Source organism: Mytilus galloprovincialis, chromosome 7, assembly GCF_965363235.1.
Source record: "Mytilus galloprovincialis chromosome 7, xbMytGall1.hap1.1, whole genome shotgun sequence".
Taxonomy (NCBI): domain Eukaryota; kingdom Metazoa; phylum Mollusca; class Bivalvia; order Mytilida; family Mytilidae; genus Mytilus; species Mytilus galloprovincialis.
Genome location: NC_134844.1, coordinates 55,913,965 through 55,932,495, shown reverse-complemented (window position 1 = coordinate 55,932,495; position 18,531 = coordinate 55,913,965). Strand labels below are relative to the sequence as shown.

Sequence of the window (18,531 nt, the reverse complement as noted above, 5' to 3'; positions counted from 1 at the left end):
AAGACAATATTACATCAAAGATGATTTGGAGCGTATTTTAAAAACATTTAACCAAACTGACTTTAAATAGAGAAATAGTATGTCAATATTCCTCTTTAATAAATGTTGAAAAAACAACAACATATAAACATATATTTATTCAAATCGTTGATACTGTCTGGTAAGGTTGATAACTGTTTGTTAATCATTACATCACTATGTTCATTTGTAGTAAGAGTATGTATTTTCCCATGGTTTCAAGTCAAGTCCAGGAAACTCTCGACATTGTCTGCGCTTTTTCCTAATAAAAAAGAAACAAAAATGTATTACATACGTTAATGCTGTAAATTTTCGATTATATTTGTTTTATTTAACTGATACCACATGTACAATATAGTATGCTCTATAACTAAACAGTAATACATATCTTTTCGTTAACTGTTGAAATTATATTTTAATCACGTCTTTAACCGTGACTGCTTTATAGATAGACTTAATTTGTTGTTTTCATTTGTACTATTTAAAATTTTCTTCTAAAGACCACACAACTCGATACATGTATATCAACTATGGAACATAATATTAAATTCATTATACTATAATTTTCACCGTTTTATTAGGTTTGACTCTTTTATCTGTACGTTTTTTATGTTTGTTAATCACAAAGCCTTTGGATTCAGTTTTACAAAAGTAGGTTATGGCAAAAAGAAGCGTAATAACAACATGCACAGTTGCAATGGATAGGTGAAACCAAACGTAGACCAACTTTTGTCGGACAAAAGTTAATTTTCGTATATGCCTGCCATTCTACTCCCTCAATAAATACATGTAGGAACATATGAGATCATCAGAAATTTGAGAATTATTATCTTGTTAGACATTTTTTAAATATATCTTACCCTGCTAATGGAGATTCAAATGCACTTTTAGGCATTGAATTAACGGCCATAGTTCTACAGTACAGTGCTGACAACGTCTGTTTCTTTATTTGTTTTAATTGTGCTGAAAATGTAAATCTTTGTAAGAATAGTAATCGTATAACAATTGCGAACAAATGATAATTCTTTGATACTTTGTTGCAAACTTTTGAAATACATACTTATAGCAAATACTTATAAAAATAAAAATGACAAAATGACACACTGAGTAACAAAAAAAAGTCCTACACTTAGAAATGTTCCAATATTAATCGAAGCAAAGAATGACTGGTCTCATTGTTATAAACACATGGCAAAACAACATATGTTCCAAAAGAACTGTCGTGTGTATACCATGATACACATATTCATTGACCTCATTCTCTTTTTGAAATAAACTTGTTGCTATATGGGACAGCAATGTGCTATCGATCTTTGTAATTTTATTATCAAAATTCACAATGTTATAATAAAAAATAAAGAATTAACATTTCTTGTACATAATCATTTCAATAAATGTTTTCTACCTAGCAAAAACATACCTGCAGTGAATCCTGTTGGAAGGAAATTGTTTTCGTAAAAAAATCGATCGCCTGTTTTAAACAACTTAAACTGATATCCTATTAAACACCTGAATGTTGGCCCTACTAGCGCCCCTGGTGATTTTGTCTCTGTTAGACCTCCAGCAAACAAATCAATATCATCAGGATTTCTATAAATAAATGATTGAGGTAAATCTATTTAATCAACGAACAACAAAAACAAACAAATAAAAATATCTATTGTTAAAAAAATACTTTTCTGAAGATTTTAGTTTAAGGATGTACACCTCTGAGGAGCCAACAATTTCTAGAATTAAACTTTTTTTCTAAACCTGATTTTTGGGTTTATATGACTGTAAAAAAGTAATTGGTGAAGAAAAAAATCATATGGTGGCGCGCTTCTTTTTCGCTACGGCCCTCTGAAAGTACCCAATTTTGATGATTTTTCCATTTTTCATCAATTTTTGGCTATTATCGTGAAAAAATGACAGTTCCACAATTTAACTTCTTTTCATACTCTCAATATAGATGCAGTGGACCAATCTGAATAAATTTAACTTACAAAAACTATAGGTAGTTAATATAAGAAAGTTTTATCATATTTTGATGCTTTTTCGTGTTAAATTTACCATGTTGTCAATTTTGTAAATTTGTGGTTTTTCCCTGTTTAAAGAACAAAATGCATATTTGTTCCACTTACTTGTTATAAATGATTGAAACATACATATTTTTGAAATATGAAAAGAAAAAAGTTATACATCCCGTTTATGTTTCTGGTAAAATCATTTTTTGTACCCCTCACCCATTTTTCTCAATATTTCACTAAATAAGACTGACTTGATTAGTAATATAATTTGAAAATGTAATTATTCAAATACTACTTATTGGAAATACACAATTCTTTCGCACAGTTAAGTTTGATTATGATAATTATCAAAATCATTGCTATTTTCAACTTATATCACATGTTTTGGAAATAATTCCAGAACGACATTTCAATGAGACTGAACGAGACTGAAATGTCAGAAGCATACATCCTTAAACTTAATTTCGCATTGGCTAGCCAGTTCTATTAGTCTCCGCGACGATTTTTATAAGTATTTGCGACGATTTATGTTCGCGTTCAATTACTCATGAAAGTCGCGAATATAAATCGCTCGCGCAAATTAATTGTATATACTTTTTGTCCTCCTGATACAGTAGTTTACCGTCGGTTCAACCAAATAAATTCAATTTTTCTACAATATTGTTATATTGTTTGAATGTTTGTATGATATTTGTAGTAAGACGTGTTTTATTTTTGTGATGTAATTTTACACAATTATGGATGTGTGGACCAAATTATTGTCGCCTTAATCTATTATGTCTGTTTGGGTTACTCTTTCATTGTTGTCAATATAACGGAAATATACACAAAGTTAATACAAGTTGGAAGTAATGCTAGTCGCAAACATGATAAAAACAGGTCTAACCCACAATTTCTCCCGATATACTTCCATAACAAGCCAGAAGTACATGAAGATGACAGTTTTTTTTCACTGGTTCTGTTGAACGGTTGATAATGTTTGATTTTGTCAGTTTTTATTAATGTGTTTGAAGAACTTACCCTGGAATTTGTTATTTTTGTTATCCTTTTAAATGGTATATTTATATAATAACATTTTTTAAAAAGATGAGTATATCTTTATTATATCATTAATATTATATACAATGAAAGACTGAAACTTGAAGGTTGAAAAATTTGAAAATAGAACTGGAGTATATGCCAAAGAGACCACAACCCGAACAAAGAACAGACAACAGGCGAAGCCACCAATGGGTCTTTAACGTAGCTAGAAAAATCCAGCACCCGTAGTTGGTCCTAAGCTGACTCCTAAATAAAACAGTGTACTAGTTCAGTGAAAATGGACGTCACACAAACATCAAAAATACAGAAATGAACTAAAGTTTAAAAAATATACAAGACTATCAAAGGTCAGAGGATCCAATATTGGGGACGGCACAACATCTCAGCGATGTTAAACATGTTTTGTGAGATATCAACCCATCCCCTGTAGAATAAAGAAACACATATCAAATAGCACAGTAAAACTCAGTTTAAAAGAGGCCCGAATCCCATGTCAGACCAGGTTACAAAATGACAATGATACATACAAAAAACTAGAGGCTCTAAAGAGCATGTGTCGCTCACCTTGGTCTATGTGAATATTAAACAAAGGAATCAGATGGATTCATGACAAAATTGTGTGTTGGTGATGGTGATGTGTTTGTACGTCTTACTTTACTGAACATTCTTGCTGCTTACAGTTATCTCTATCTAGTTTCAGTGGAAAATGTTAGTGAAAATTTACAAATTTTATGAAAATTGTTAAAAATTGACTATAAAGGACAATAACTCCTTAGGAGGTCAACTGATTATTTCGGTCATTTGACTTATTTGTAAATCTTACTTTGCTGTACATTAAACTGCATTTTACCCCTATGTTCTATTTTTAGCCATGGCGGCCATCTTGGTTGGTTAGCCGGGTCACCGGACACATTTGGTAAACTAGATACCCCAATGATGATTTAATTATAAAGCTTAATTTCATATTTTGAATACTGTATATTTAAGTTTAAATCAGTACTTGCAAACCTTACTTTTATGTATAGTAATATTCACGTTATTTTCTATGAATATTCATTAGGGATTTACTTGAATCATTGTATCTGATTGGTTGTTAATATTTCGCAGTCAAGTTTAATTTCCTTGGTTTTGTACCTGTACATTTCCACGGGACGATAGCCATGACAGTCCATTGAATTTATGTCTGCTTATATTGACCACATAGTTTACCTTTAAACCTTATATATTTTGGACAACATTATTATAGAATACTGTAAGTTACTTCTTTATTAACATTATTGATATTTTTCACGTAAATGAGATTCTAGTAAAGTTTCTATTTTGTCTTGTAACGTTCTCCTCATATCGCATGCATGTAACACAAGTACACGAGATGTACATGATAGTATTTTATTAAGCTATAAGTATATGATTTTATAATCTACGGTTTATTTGCCACGGTAGAATTGTATTGTTAATTTGCGTACATTACTATTTGGTTATTGTCATGAATAGTCTATATTTTATAAATGACGGCTTATAAGTGAAAGACGGAAAAGTGTTTCCATTTATATAAAGTAATAGTTTTGTAGTAAATAGTTTTTTACAAGTACAAATATGAATGAGTAAAGAATATTGGTTATGTTGTATATTTTTATAATTAGATTCCGAGTATTTATGTTCGTATTTTGGTTTCAGGACTCCATGTAATGTAATTATGTAGAACACATGATTTTGTGATGTTTATATGATGTGCCGTTAACCGTATCAGTACAACTCACTCCACAAGTGGTAAGAGTATATTTATTTATAGTTTAGGATTGTTAATATTGTATTGTAAACACGAGTTATCTCCCGTTAGTTTGGAGCTTTTAACAAATCGATAATATTGACATCATTAGTCTTAATGATTATTATATTTGCAACTTTATGATTGTTGTATGATATTATGTAGTTAATTATTATACGTATTATATATTTTAATGAAGTCATTATTAATAAATGTAGATGTAACATTTATTATATACCGTTTGTAAGGTAAACCAGTATTTAATACAAATACACAGATACACGTAAATTACATTTTACATTTCGATTTCATGCATAGTCAAAGGTTAAGCAGTTGTAATAGTACACGTGACACCCGATGATTATTGCATAGAATGTGAACAGTGAACATTTACTACTTGCAATACATTTTACTTGCTACTTAGTTAATAACAGTTAAAGGTATTACTTAATATATTTCTGTACTTTATAACCTGTGATATTCGTAAAAGTATATATATTTATGTTATATGAAATAGCTTGTTATTTATATATGTTGTATTGCTATTTCAGACTTGTTTTATCTACTGGTACAATAAATCATCAGAACCTTAAGCTTTCGTTGGTGTTATTCCTTGGCATTGAAAACCACCTACTACAAATGGTTTAATTTGGCCCAGTAGTTTCAGAGAAGAAGATTTTTGTAAAAGTTAACGACGCAGGACGACGACGGACGACGGACGACGGACGCAAAGTGATGGGAAAAGCTCACTTGGTCCTTTGGGCCAGGTGAGCTAAAAAGTACTACTAGCAGTTACTGACATGCCAGCTCCAGACCTCAATTAAGCTGTTGGAAAAATTATGTTTTCATCTTGAATCATTTAATTACCTGTAAACGGACTGTAAAGCTTTTGCTGCCGAAGTGTCATGATCAGTCAATCCGTTACAGGTTGTTCCAAAATGTTTAGCGAGATGCAGTCCACATAACTCTCGCCACTTATTGTATGCCGGTATTCCATGGTCTCTTCCACGCTGAATGTTCAGTGCAGAAAGATCAAAACCGTTTTTCGGCATTGTTTGGAAAAGACTATTTCTCACAGATGGGGTTAAAAACCGATCTGACTTACTCTTAAACTGAGTTGTCATCCATCTAGAAATTGCATCTGGACCAAACTTTTCATCAAAATTCCTTATTGAACGTGTACTGAAAAAATGATCTTCCATTGGGTTTTTGTCAAGTGGAGTAAAATCTTCAGTGAATGATTCAACAAAAGAACCTACAAGTGAATGTCCGAATCGGTAAGCGGCTGCTGCTAATGCATTTCCAGTAGCTGGATTGGCAGAGGAATTATATTGTGTATTGAACCCAGTTGGGGTACTCCGAAGTCCAAACATGTCCATTCCCTCATCTCCAAGTATAACTGGCAAATACTCAGTATATATAATATGTTGATATATTCCTGTAAGGATCTTTTTTGCCTCTTGATACAGTTGTCACCGTCAGTCCATCCTAATACTCGTAATCTTTCAACTATATTGTTATGTTCGCGTAGGAATATAATATGATTGACAGTTAGCATAGGGACTTCAGCGGGTCTATTATCTCCTACAACAAAAATCACGTGGTATTGAAATACAAAACGACAAAAAGATGTAATCCAGTGCCATACAGATAAGTTGAAAAGTGAGGCGAGGCGGCACCTTTCTGAAAGTGATTAGCCCCCCAAAAAAAGGAATTCTTATTATTCAATGGTATTCAATTGCAGTATTTTAAGTTCTTTAAACATTTATACTTGGTCGTGATGTTTACTATATAAAGTTTCTATCATTCTATTATAATTTTGAACTAAAGCATTAACGCAAAAAATTGTGAAACATCATCAAGAGTTTTGGGTGAAATAAACAAACAACGGATGACGACAGCCATGGACGCCAATGGTGAAATATTTCACTTGACCCTTCAATCATACATAATATAGTTTTTTGTTTCCTCTACAAAACTTTGTTCGGAATGTGACTGATGATTTTAAATACAGAATTGATCATTGAACAAATCAAATTCCATACTCTGATTCATTACGTCTTACCAGATTTAAAGCATACTTCTGTAGGTAAACATTCCGAGCCTGGGGGACCGTTGGGTAAAATTCTGTTTTTTCCTTCTAAAAGTCGTCCTTAATACATAAATAAAATATATATTATATAACACATTTATTTACCCCTTCGTAATTGATTTCGTATAGTTTTATGCTTTAAATGCTACTGAAGGGGAAAGCCATTACACTGTCCAGTTTGGTTTATGTGTAATGTCATCTCCCTACTTGCTCTTTGAGGTATAAAACATAAAAAATAAAAAAGGAATTGGTATGAAAAAGATTAACAAATGAAACACTATCAACACCCAGGACTTAATTATTTGAAGACAATGTCGATTATACAGCTGATGATGTTTGTTATAACCTGATATAGTTTTTCCCAAAAGAGGTACATTACACTGTAAAAAAAATCATTGAAAAAGCTACGGAATATTTTTGTCTAATTTGCATTTAATATATATTCTTGTAAAAAATAAAATTACAAAAATACCTACTCCGAGGAAAATTAAAAAAGAAAGTCCCAATCAAAATTGCAAAATGAAATGATAATGATATGTAAATGACACAGTTCAACGTGCTGGAAAAAGTAATTGCAAAGATATTCATTTTTGTAGAATGAACTTTGATCCGACAATAAGTCATAATAAAAAAAGAAAAAAAAAAAAAAAAATACCTGTTCCATTTTCTCGTAGATCTTTTTGTCCATCCAGTGTATTCCCATACGCCACAGAGAGATCAAGGAAAGATGTTCGTTGGTTGATTCGGTTTCTTGGTCCTTACAAAAAATATGTAAACTATATTACTAAATATTTAAAATACATGTATAAGTCTTCAACCCACCAATTTTTCCTGTTAAAAATGTCCTGTACCAAGTCAGGAATATGGCCATTGTTATATTATAGTTCGTTTCTGTGTGTGTTACATTTTAACGTTGCGTCGTTTGTTTTCTCTTATTTTTGAGTGTAAATTCACATTGCGATAAGAAGTGTCACGGTACATGTACTTGTCTATCCCAAATTCACGTATTTGGTTTTGATGTTAAATTTGTTATTCTCGGGGGATTTTTTCTGATGCTTGGTCCGTTTCTGTGTGTGTTACATTGTAGTGTTGTGTTGTTGTTCTCCTCTTATATTTAATATGTTTGCCTCAGTTTTAGTCTGTTACCCCGATTTTGTTTTTTGTCCATGGATTTATGAGTTTGAACAGCGGTATACTACTGTTGCCTTTATTGTATGCAATTTGGGTTGACTGTAAAACTATGACTATGTTTGACGTAAAACTGTAAATCGTAGAATTAATAATAAAACAATTAGTCTTTTTTTATAATATCAGGGTAACGTCCAGTCATCAGTTTTTGAATACAATTTGTAATTTCCAAAGCCTTTGAGCAGTAGATGTTCAGTGCTTTTCGTTTGTTGATGTGGTTCATTAGTGTTTTCATATAAACTAAATCGTTGGTTTTTCTGTTTGAATGGTTTTACACTAGTCATTGTTGGGGGCATTTGATGTTCGGTGTGAATCATGATCCGTATTAAAGGCCGAACTCTGACCAAAAATGGTTCACTTATACGAACAGAGACTTGGATGGAGAGTTGTCTCCTTTGCAGTCATACCACATCTTGTTATATATATATATATATATATATATATATATATATATATATATATATATATATATATATATATATATATATATATATATATATATATATATATATATATATATATATATATACGAGTCTAAATTGAAAACTACGTTCAAACCTATGATTGCGTTGGATAAAAACCGCAATTTTTATACGTGTGCATGTAAAATAAATTTCGTTGTAGAAGGGTCTAAAAACAGCACAAACAACATTTTCCAAAAGACCAAAAAAGTGAAAAAGTATATTTAAACAAAACTCATTAGACTAACAGGTCGAACAACTGATGTTCTTTAACCCTGTTGACTGCCATTGGCGATTGCCAAATAATATTGATCACAAGATGTAACAAAATGGATCTTAATATAAATTTGATACTAAACAGATAAATAATTAACTTGTGGCTACGATGTTATGCCACAAACATACGGTGTCTATATGTTTTTAGTACACCAGATTCGGATTTCGACATTAAATGTCTCTTCAGTGATATTAGGGATCGAAACGGTATTTGGAAGGCCATATACAAAGTACCCTCATTTTTAGATAGACTCTTGAATTTTAAGAGTCAATGTAGGATGAACGGATCATATAAACCGGAGGGAAAATATGATACAAGCCCAAACGAAAAAATATAAACGAGTCTAAATTGAAAACTACGTTCAAACCTATGATTGCGTGGGATAAAAACCGCAATTTTTATACGTGTGCATGTAAAATAAATTTCGTTGTAGAAGGGTCTAAAAACAGCACAAACAATATTTTCCAAAACACCAAAAAAGTGAAAAAGTATATTTAAACAAAACGCATTTGACTAACAGGTCGAACAACTGATGTTCTTTATATATAACCGTCTTTTAAAGGAAATTAAAAAGAACAAGTACACAAAAGCTGACAAAAACGTGCGAACAAATACCATAATCCCGACGTCCGGACAAGAGTCTGTGACATTAATAACAACGAAAATTTAAAAGTTAGTATAGATTTTTGATGAATTCTTTTCTTAGATGGATTAAAAAAAGTTAGGTATATTGTCTAATTCAAAACCAAAATTGCAATGTATTCTGTAATCCTTCATTGAAAAAACACAATGACGCTAAATAAGCAGACTGTGTATCTTGTTTTTTTAAGTGTTTACCTGGAAAACATCCCGGATCAGCACCAACATCTGACTTCACAAACGCCATGCAAGTAGTCGTGAAATCACCAGGAGGCGTACGGAAAGAAAAGCATTCGGGTCTACAAAAATATTCTATCGTTAGTTCTTTTGACATATAAGACACTTCTTGTTAGAATAATGTTAATCAAAAACGTGCTCCTTTAATTATTCAACCCTTATTTTATTGTTATTGTATTTACATTGTATCATAAATCAAATTTATTCGTTCAGTGTTAGTTCAATTGACATTTTATAATGTGTTTTTTCTTTGTTGTGATGTTACACTATTGTTTCAGATAAGGGTGACGGTTTGGTACGGTTTAAAACGATTAAACCGGCTGCAGCTGTATGCGCCTGTCCTAATTCAGGAATTTGATGTTAAGTAGTTGTAGTGTGTTGATGTGGTTCACAAGTGGTTCTTGTTTTTTTATATATATTATACCATTGGTTTTCCCGTTTGAATGGTTTTACACTAGTTATTTGTGGGGCCTTTATAGCTTGCTGTTCCATGTGATCCAAGGCTCTTTGTTGTAGACCGTACTTTGGCTTATAATGATTTACTTTTATAAATTGTGACTTTTAGAGAAATGTCTCATACTCATACCACACCTTCCTAGGCCTATATCTATGATTACAGAAAAGTACAAAAAAAAACAAAAGTAAACATTTATTATGCAATTGCATGATGCATTAGAATTGTTGAGAACGTGTGTTCACGTTAAAATACATAAGGGCAACCCTTTGACATATATGTGAGCATCTTCGGAGAGAATCTACATTATATAAGAAGATATGATATGAGTGCCAATAAGACAACTCTCCATTCAAGTAAATTACGACTGATTGACTTTGGAACATTGAAATATGAATTAAAGTAGAATTTTTGTCTGATTTGTAAAGTTCTAAAAACAACTTAATTTGCAAATAGTTACAGACTTTCCGTAGAGATTTTGCCAACCCGAAATAGGTTTTCTGTTGTTTTGATATTCATTTACATAAGGTAGACTTCTATCCGTCGCAGCTCAATTATGTTCAATATGTTTTTAAAATGTTGCATTATGAATTAAATAATTATTCACTTTCTAAAAGAAAGATCTGAATAAGTATAACTTAATAGTGTTGTTACACTTTATAACAGATTGTAACCAAAGACAACCAACGACTTATAAACTAGAGATTTCAAATAGATATATAAACAATGAAGCGGGGATAAAATTAAGGCTAATATATTTTTCCGATGTTCAAACCTTATCATTTGAACAGAAAGATACAATTCAATGTAACAAACATAAAATGAGGGAACAGTCTAAATAAAACGGAACATGGAAATGGGGAATGTGTAAAAGACACAACAACCGGATCAAAGGGCAGACAACAGTTTAAACACTAAATTGAGCGAGACCAGGTTAGTCGATATCATAAGCGTCTCCTGCTTTGCATGCATTACCCGACGTGCAAAAACAAACTCAGCACAAACGTTACACATAAGGATTTGACACAATCATTTATGTCACAAACCAAGGACTATAATGGTATCCAAATCTAAGACCGAGAAAGCATATGGGAAGTGAGGTGTGTTTGCAGAGAAAGACTGATAACTCTGTTGGTGTAAAAAGTACACCATTGTTTATTTCGTGAGTATGAAATTTGCATATTTATAAACCTGCATCTTAATGATGTAACCACATAATACAAGTACAGTATTGTTTAAGAACCATTTTAAAACGACTTATATATGTTATGCCTTCCTGCCTTTACCCCAAAATATTATTTTTTATAATAAAGAAATGAACACATAAAAAAAAATATACAGCTGATGCAATGCTTGTTAATTATTGAGGTCGAAGTCAAATAAACATGAAGTTACCTGAAAACAGGATCATCACCATTGCAGCATAATATGTCCTCGTCCCCATCTAAAAATAAACAAATTGTATCTATATATATCATAGAAACATTATGCGTAATAATTGGTCTTTGACACCTACCCATGGTTGTGAAGTTGCTTCCATAGTTCAAGTACCAGTCGGTTATACAGCCAAGCGTTGCAGGTACCATTGAAATGGATGATATGAATATGCAACTTTATTTGGTATGAACGATATTGAAAGTTGAGTTATAAAAATACATACCTAAACAAAATGTGTCTATGATTCTGAATCGGGTTTAATTGGGCGTTTGTTAGTTAACAGTGTATATCGTTAAAATATATTCCTGAAAGTTAATTTAGACCAGTTTAAAACATTTAGTTTTTCTTGTATTCCTCTCATGCTCCAGTTAGAACAACTATAAAGAGAGTCGTCTGATTGGTTTTTATGGATGAACTGATACCCAACCACTCCAGTCAGAATTCGGATGGTCATGGAGGAAGAGTGTAATACTCTCTGAAACGAAGGAACACCTGCATCAAGTATTTGATGGTATAAATAAGCATATTGCAAAATTAAAATGTCTAACCTATCCAATGTACCATAATATCCAATTTTAGGTCAAAGGTTTTCAATTTTGTACTTGTTTGGCTTTATAACTATTTTGATCTGAGCGTCACTAATGAGTCTTAAATAGACGAAACGCGCGTCTTGCGTATTAAGTTATAATCCTTGTACCTTTGATAACTGGTTAAATTAATTTGAAATATCGTTCTAATTACGATCAACTCTTTTTGCTGATTTACATAATTATGTAAATATTGGAATTGGTCGTACAAGTGAGAGATTTAAATTAGCGCTATAAAACCAGGTTCAATCCACCATTTTCTACTTAAAAAAAATGCCTGTACCAAGTCAGGAATATGACAATTGTTGTCCATTCATTTGATGTGTTTTATCTTATAATTTTGCCATTTGATTAGATACTTTTCGCTTTGAATTTTCCTCGGAGTTCAGTATTTTTATGACTTTACTTCTTATGTCTCTTTATCATTCTGAGTTATATCTTTTGTGTTTGACTTGATTATTTTTTTCGTCCATCACTTTTTTTAAACGGTGCTTGAAACTCCCTGTATTTCAACTGATATTGATTTTTTATGGGGGTTATGTACAATCATGATGTTTTTTTGGTATTGCTTCTCCATCGAAATCTAATAGATATCGATAATTTTACTCCTCTAAAATGTTCATTAGTTAATCAGAATGATCTCTTCAACTTTGAAAAGGGTGTGATTATATATATTAGGATAGTCATTTCCCTTTTTGATGTTTGACACGAATGATGTATTGAGGTAACACATACACTTTTATTCAAAGGTACCCAGGCTTTTTTTATATGAGCTTCTTGGTCCACATACATGTACACAAGGGTCAGCATCATACTCTTTCATTGATTTTTTGTATATCAAATTGTAGGTTTCCATACGCTGGTTGGGGAAAGGGGTTGACAAAATGTTTTAGACCAAATATGGAGTGGTTGATCTTATCAACTATAAGATCGAGAAATGAAGATGAAATATACAAGGTTGCAGAAGGAGTCTGTTCTTCTGTTAGCGCATGTCGTCCGAAAACTTATATTCAGTGAGTGAAACTACCTTCACTTGTTCCATGAACAATTGTCTTTAAAAAGCATATTTTTTAATCGTACTGAACGCGGATAAAATATTTTCCATTTGACAGTAAGCAAACAACAATCAATCAATAAATAAGTAACCATCAAACAAAACATAATATTTACTTCGAAATCATTGCCTTGCCGTAAACATAAATATATATATTCGCATTATTGTTAATCATTTTTCGTCATTTTTCCTGTTTTAAACTTTATAAATAACATAAAAATTTGACGCTATGATGATTGTATAATGTATATACATGTATAACTGATATATTTCATTATTCAATTAAAAAATAAAGTTGTCATTCGACTGAAGATTGTAAAAGTAAAGAAAGTACAATGTAGACATTGACGACTTAAAGTGTCTTTGTAATGGGAATTGACTTTGTAAAATAGAAACGAAAGGTACCAAAGGAACATTTAACCTCATTAGTGGAAAATGTCTACAAAAAGTAAAATCACAAAAAAACACGAAAACATGACCCCTACAAACAAACGATAAGATCTTAAGAGCTCCAGAAAGGTAAAACATCCTTCTTCATATGATGCACCAATCGTGTTGCCTGGGATATTTACAGATAAGAACTCATAACCGTAGAAATGAAGACGTGATTGTATTTATCAAAATTGGAACATATCTGTCGTCATCGGAAAAACATATATTTCTGAACGATCATCCAACATATGTTGGCGTTTGTAAATGTTTTGATGAGATTATGTCAACTTCATCTTTAAAAACTCTTGTAATTTAGAATGCAGTGAGTGACATCGTACATGACAAGGTAAACCAATCTTTGATAGTGATTGTGTATGCCTTTTTATTCTATATATTGATTGCTTTAAATACATGTTTTGAAGAAATAAGGAAATCGCAGACAACATTTCATAAGGACCAAGCGGGGACGTATTGGTGACAGTTTATCATAAAGGGACAACCACTTGATTATTTCAAGGATCGGGGCAAAGGAAATTTATAAAAATAACCAGGCATTGTGATAGGTAATAAACAAAAATGTTGAAAATGTGTGTCGTATGAGTTAAAGGAAACAGTTGTATGAATTTTGCAAATTTGAAATAGTTTAATAAATAATAACATGACAAAATGACGGGTAAAAATACAAATTCCGTCTCATAAATCGTCCTGCATCCATCACCAGATTTTCAAAATGATTTACTCCTACCACTAATGACCAAGTACTAAAAACACACTTGACTCACTATCGCCATATACAGGAGGCAAGAATCTAGCCTGTGTTGTTATAGATGCTCCCCATAAAGAGTTACGTATGTTATTACATGAACCATCTGCTGTTCTGTATCGGTCGTTTCGGTTACATGTTGGTTCACGTATTGGACAGTATGGAGCCATAAGTCTACTAAATTCGGTACGATCTGGAAACGCACCTCCATTCCTAAAATATAAGTACATATCTGATCGAATTTCAACAAGTAATAGTAAATGTCACAAACTTTTAGCACTACTCTGGAATCGAAAGTTAGTTTTGAATAACTATCCCTTCCCCTTAAAAACAATGTAATGAATATAATATTACAAAATAATGGTGCTTCAGAAGCAGCGTTTTTCAAATTTTTAGGAAAAATTCGAACCCTTAAATTATATTATATTTATTAACTGTTTTATTATCTAGGCTTGATAAACGATAAAGCAAATTTTTTTGGTGTTTATTCTTGCAACTGTGATGAAAGTAGGGGAACCCTATCTATTTGCCACTTTAATGTGTATTCTCATACAATGAATCACTGCAATATGCCAAGAATCGCCAAAAAAATACTTTTGAATATTTGACAGTGAAAAAACATAAATAAAACAGGACAGAACAGAATATGTAACACTGAAGAATTTAATCTTATATTAACAGCGCGTCATAATTATCACGATGCATATTAAAAAACATCCTAAGCTAGAATTAATTTAAATTATATACAGACATTCATTTCTGTGTGTAGTGTGTGTATTTTAGTCCATATATATTTAAATACGAATCCAAATGGAAGAAAATGTCAATAATCAATTAGAAAACCTTCAGATATATTTACTAAAACGACTTTTATTCCTCAAACCATGTTGCATCAAATTTAGCTTTATACAATATAGGCCTATTAAATGTTGAGGCAAAACATGTCAAAGAACTATACTATAAATGCCATCAAAACTGACAACACCTTTTACTATCACAAAAATATATAATAAGTATCAACAAAATCCCTGAATGGAGACCATCAATTTCAATGATTTCATGAGCAATCTTAATTTACATTATACATAAAACAATCTTATGGCTATTAAAAGATAATTGATTTTTACTCCACGTGATAGTGAAATCTTACCATGGAATATAAGTTGTTACCCAATTAGATTTGACTTGTACGAACCTTTCGGCATATTTATTGGTTGCAGTAGTAACCATATCTCCAGCATAACCGATGGCCTTCATGAAGTTAGGAGCTTCTCTTCGACTAGAAAATTTGGCATACATTGATATTGGTGTGACTGCTGCCGATATGGTTGGTGGTAAATTCATCCCTTCCAAGCCCATTGTACCTTAATAAACAGAAAATACCAATATTATACACACATGAAGGCTAACGATTTGACCAACGGTACTAGTTTAAGATGAATTCTAGTATTCTGAAATCAATGCAATACACAAAGGATGTTGCAAATTCAGTATTTCGTCTAAAGAATAGCATTAGATTAGTGTCAATATTTTCTATCATGATGGTACTTTCATTTGCACATGCCCATTTTTTTTCTTTCAATGTAAATACTTACAAATATTGGGTTCTTTCAATCTTGATTTTTTATTAAAAAAAATATATATAAAATTGAGAATGGAAATGGGGAATTTGTCAAAGAGGCAACAACCCGACCTTAAAACAGACAACAGCAGAATTATGTATATATTCTTTTTGCGCGTTTCTTTCTGTACTATGTGCGTATTTCAGGCTTAAGTAAGCCAAATTAAGACAAAGGTCACTCTGATCTTCATTTTGGTGTGCATGTCTATGCTTAGAAGAACTTATCTAAGAAAAGGATGCTGCTCACGATCAACAATAGTACTATATGAATTTATATTCGACAAGTTTATGCAAATAACAAAACGATTACAACAAAATGTTGTCCAATATATTCTTCTAAGTTACTTTGAAGTTACTAGCATGAATGAACGTCGTTAGCATGTGCTTGGACAAAAGCCAAACATTTTTACCTGTAGCTGCTTTTTGTACTTGCGCAAGTCCGCCAGATCTTCTTGCATTCACTTCCCTTGTGGCATCTGAGATAACTGCCTCCATACTGTCATTCGAAGGATCTTGTGTGTGTACAATTGCAGTAATTTGTACAAGTACCAACAACTGAACACGCCGGAAATTTCTTAAATTCATTTGGTTAAATGATGTGTATTTATTTGTTTTCTGTAAAAACATAAAAAAATTCGAACTCGTTTAAAGACCTCTTCAAATTATTTTTTCACTGCATATGTACATTCAACAATTAAAATGACAATCATTAAAGATAAGTAAATGATATAAGCTAGACTATAGAGCTGTCATCTTCAGTTTGTTATAAATTGTGAAAGTTTGTTTTAGCCATCTCCGTTACTTAGGTTGGTCGTTTTGGAATTACCATTTCACAGGTCGCTATAACAATTCCCTTCCTTTTTACGAATTTCACGTACAAAATTAGACTATTTACCAGATTTGTAATAACATGAGCAACACTATGGGTGCTTCATATGGAGAAGGAGATGCTTGCCCATCCGGGGCACCTGCGATCACCCCATATTTTGGTGGGGTTCGTGTTGCTTAGTCTTTAGTTTTCTACGTTAAGTCTTGTGTACTATTATATGTCTATTTGTCTTTTTTTTCCCTTTTTAGCCATGGCGTTGTTAGTTTATTTCGATTTATGAGTCTGACTGTCCCTTTGATATTTTTCGCCCCTTTTCAGTAGTTGTTAAATACAAAGCAACACTTAAAGCACTGCCTCTTCCATATGCTGATTTATCACTCATATTCATTATCTTTGTGTCTTGTGTTTTTTTCTTCTATTTCATGTATTTATAAAGGAAATGGTAAAATACACAATTTTAGCAACACCACGTCTTGTAAATCTTTCAAAGCGAAAACTGGTCGACCAAGTACTTGGATGTCTGCTGTCTTTCTGAAGTCTTTCGAAAAAGCCTTTGCGGACGTACAAACTGTTTAAAACAAATACATTATGAAAATAATGCATAAAAACCTTATTTCTAAAATAAAAAAAATGTGTATAAATTTATTACAGGTTTTATTCACCTTGTTTCTCTATAAAATTGGCATTGCATATACATATAATTACATTAGATGTATGCTTCATTATAATATGTTATTCTGATTGACTACACTGCAATCTCGACAATTCCTTAACCAGCTTCATTAATCAATAAAATGTATCATTCATGTTGACAGGAGGTCCCAAAATAAAATGCACAAGTAAATAAATGATCCTAGCTAAAAAATGTAAGTATTGAATATTTCTTTTTTTTAATTTCATAGGGTTGTAAAAGCGTTGACCGTGTGCACATTTTTAGAATGAAACCTTCCGCACTTCAAACAAAATGTACTTCGGTCAACACTTTTACATCCCAATGAAGTTACAAAAAGAAGCATTCAATTCTTAAATGAAGCGTTTTGTAAATGTACAAACTGAGCCAGAACGTGAACATGATAGTACTATCTCAAGGTAACTGTCTACGTAAAGACATATATGAAGACATAATTCTGACCCAAAGCCTTAGTACCACCTGCTTCGCGGAGAAAGTACAATCTCAAAGTTTTTGGTTTGATCCGCCTAGGAAAAGCATTCTTGGCTTGAAGTACCCTACAACGAAAACACTGAAAGGCTTTCACGTAAATGCAAGGTAGACCAGTTCTTGAGTTGCCAGATTTACATAAAATGCATATCAAAATATATTTCAGTATAATTTATACGAAATGGAAAAACAAACATTAACAGTTTAATCTAGTTAAGTAAATTTCAAATAGTGAGCAACAGGAAATTTGATGGATAAGAATTGATATAAATGTTTACAGAAATCTACTTTGAAATACTGAAAATCAGAATTTTAATTGGGCATAATTAAAACTCTATGGTGTCTTTTTTTTCGAATGTGTATCAAACCTCTTACTCTAAAATTGATTATTTATTAAAACATATGAAATAATTGGGAGTCATACATTTTTGTTGATATTATTGTGAGTTCACGTCAAAATAATTTTAA

At 31.7% G+C, this 18,531-nt stretch overlaps 1 pseudogene; it reads right to left on the bottom strand.

Annotated features, from left to right (window-relative positions):
- Window positions 1-119: 119 nt before the first annotated feature.
- On the bottom strand, window positions 120-16,678 carry LOC143084226 (peroxidase-like protein; annotated as a pseudogene).
- Window positions 16,679-18,531: the final 1,853 nt, after the last annotated feature.